Genomic DNA, 3,132 nt, shown 5'->3' with positions numbered 1-3,132 from the left:
AATTTTTTTTTTTTTTTTTGTAGTTTTAAGAAAAGAAGACCATAAACTTTAAATTCACACTTCCACGTTTATATAGTATTTCATATTAATTATGATGAATTTCAAGTTCACCCAATAATTGAGGCAATTGAAATTCATTTTACTTTGTGCAACTAATGTATAAATAAGAAAGTTATGGATTTAATATTTCATTATTTTTTCAATATTGTTAATAATAAATATATAATCGAAATTCATAGATTTCAAATCTATCCATCCAAATCCAACCTAAAAAACTAGACATTCGACAACCAAAATATTGTTTAATTTATAAATATTGAGATTATATTTTGTATTAATTATTTCATTAATTTGAGTGATATTTTTGTACTTTTCAATTGTGAATGCATGGCTATGTATGTCTGTATGTAGTTTTTTTTTCGTAAGTTAATATTTAATATTGAAACATTTTTATTTATTTGGACAAAATTTTAAAATTAAATAAATTTAAAGAAATAAAAAATATCGATTTCATATCCATAAGGTACATTTTTTTCGCCATAAAATTTGTATTTGGAAAAAATAGCATTGGGCTCTGAATAAATATTATTTGAAATTATATTTATATTAATACATTGATATGTAAGAACCAAATTGCATGAGTTAATTTTACAAGAAAATTCGAAGGGCGGAGAGGTAATTTTATCCAATGTGCTCTGTGTGGCAATCAATCAACTAATCAAACATTAATTGTGACTAAATAATTGTTGTTAACTAATGGCACTGCAAAAACAATGACTTTAAGGACAAAGTTAATCTTTGATTAAGACGATTAATAATTATTATAATCATAATCCAATGTTGTTAACTTCAGGTTTAATTAAATTGTGGTTGTGTCTATGTCTGTCTGATTTCTTCCTATGATAATTAATATCAACACGCTTAGGTGAGGTCAATATATAGCTAAATTTAAATTCACATAACACAATTTCAAGGTGACTATTCTGATATAATAAGCAAAATATCAAAAATAATTCTCAATCTAAAAATTTGTAAAAGGATAACTAAAATGAACTTATAAATTCAATTAAATTTTATATTATCGAAATCACCTAAAAATGAAGAAGAAAAGTATATTTTCGGTCATATAATTTGTGCGCTTTTCATTTTTTGTCTTGGTGTCGGTCAATTCACCATGTGAGTTCACTAATCTGTTTTGTTTTTTCAATTTCAATAATTTTTCACTTGTGTGTTGACGTTACATCGTACTCATTAGGAACATCTGGTGCAACATCAACGATTTTTGGTGTCACGTCAGTACTCCATAAATAAATTAAAATTTTAAAAAATGAAAATTCATGGTTAAGATCATAAATTAATTGAAGACATAATAAAAATGCAAAAAAATGACAGTCACATTAAAAAAAATAATAATAATTTCACCAAAAATTAAGTATGTAAGTACCATGGAAAAATGCACTTCAACTACTAACTTCTTTTAATTGACTTGAGATGCAAGTTTTTCTCTTTTTGGTTTATTTTCGTATATCTTATTTAGAAGTTATAAAAAAAACATACATGCATGTCTTCAAAATTTTGATATCATTTAATGATTTAGCAAATGAAAATAGTGTGTCGGCTAGTAAACTGAAATTATAGGTTAAGTAATTATGTCAGGATTTAATTTTTTAAATACAAATAAAAAACAAATTAATTAATAAATATTATATTTTTTAAAAAATATTCTGGAAATACCAACATATATACAAATTATATATCCATATTTTGTTTGGAAGAAATAAAAAAATTTAGGATTCAGGCTAAAAAAATAATTCGAAATCGGATTAAAATAAATAAATAAATAAAAATAAAAATAGCAGCTAGAGAGAATTAATGCTCCAGCCTCCAATTGATATTGACATGGGTGATACGGTTGCACGTGGGAAAAGTTGAAGTCGGGCAGATAGAGTTAGGTTTTTATGCCTGAAAGCCACACTTAACGGATTACTTTTTGCATCTATGAAATCTTCGTAAAATCAAACTCCTTTAATTATTAATATTCATGCCTCTATTCAGGATTTTATTTTTAAAATGAAAATAAATTCTTAAATTTTATGCATATTAATCCTAAAAAAAAATTTAAAATTTTCTGCCTATTTTTTCAATCTTTTAATTAAATAGATTGGTGACACATTTTTCACTAAATTAAAAGGAAAAAGTATTAAAAGTGTAATGTAATTTGACCTATTGTAGATATTGATCATCTAAGTAGTCAAAATTTTTTGTATTAACGAAATAACATTAGTTTGTTCTTACATTTTTAGTCTCAATTTTATCTGGCACTGACAGATTTCGGACATGTTAACAATATTGTGCGACGTCATGTTGGTAATATCCGACATCATTCACTAATTTCCAACGCGATATTAGCACTCCACATGAGCAAAAAAAATAATATTGAAATTACAAAAACAAAAACCAACATATCGTATTAAAGACCTAATTTTGATTAATATTAATTAAATAATTAAAATTCAAAACATATCAACTTACATTTCGATTTTGATTATTTTCCTATCTAAATTTTTCCCGATAAAAATGTAATGATATAAATGGTCTCTAATTAAAATGAATCCATAAAAAATATTAAAATGTTGTTCGTATGTATATATGTGTGTGTGTGTGTGTGTGTGTGTGTGTGATAGAGTAGAATAAATTTAGCTTTAATACGGAGAGGACATAATAAAAGTCAGACGAAAAGTATCTCTCATATAATCTACAGAATATAAATCCTATATATGATTCTGTAATCAAATTGTTCAGACTGAAAGGGATAACGAAAAATAACTTTGTCTTGTTTAATGAAATAATTTAAAGAGTAGGTCTATTGTGAGACGGTATCATGAATCTTTATCTGTGAGACGGGTGAACCCTACCGATATTCAAAATAAAAAGTCATACTCTTAGCATAAAAAGTAATATTTTTTCATAGATGAACCAAATAAGATATCCGTCTCATAAAAAACGATCCGTGATACCGTCTCACATATGTTTTTGCTTAATTTAAATAGGAGTACTGCTATTTATAGTACAATGTCGTCTCTAATTAAATTAATATTTTTTATATTAAAAAATAAAGAAATTATAAAATAT

This window comes from Primulina huaijiensis, chromosome 5, assembly GCF_012295235.1.
Source record: "Primulina huaijiensis isolate GDHJ02 chromosome 5, ASM1229523v2, whole genome shotgun sequence".
Classification (NCBI taxonomy): Eukaryota; Viridiplantae; Streptophyta; class Magnoliopsida; order Lamiales; family Gesneriaceae; genus Primulina; species Primulina huaijiensis.
The sequence above is the reverse complement of the archived record's forward strand: the minus strand, read 5'-3'. Positions refer to the sequence as shown.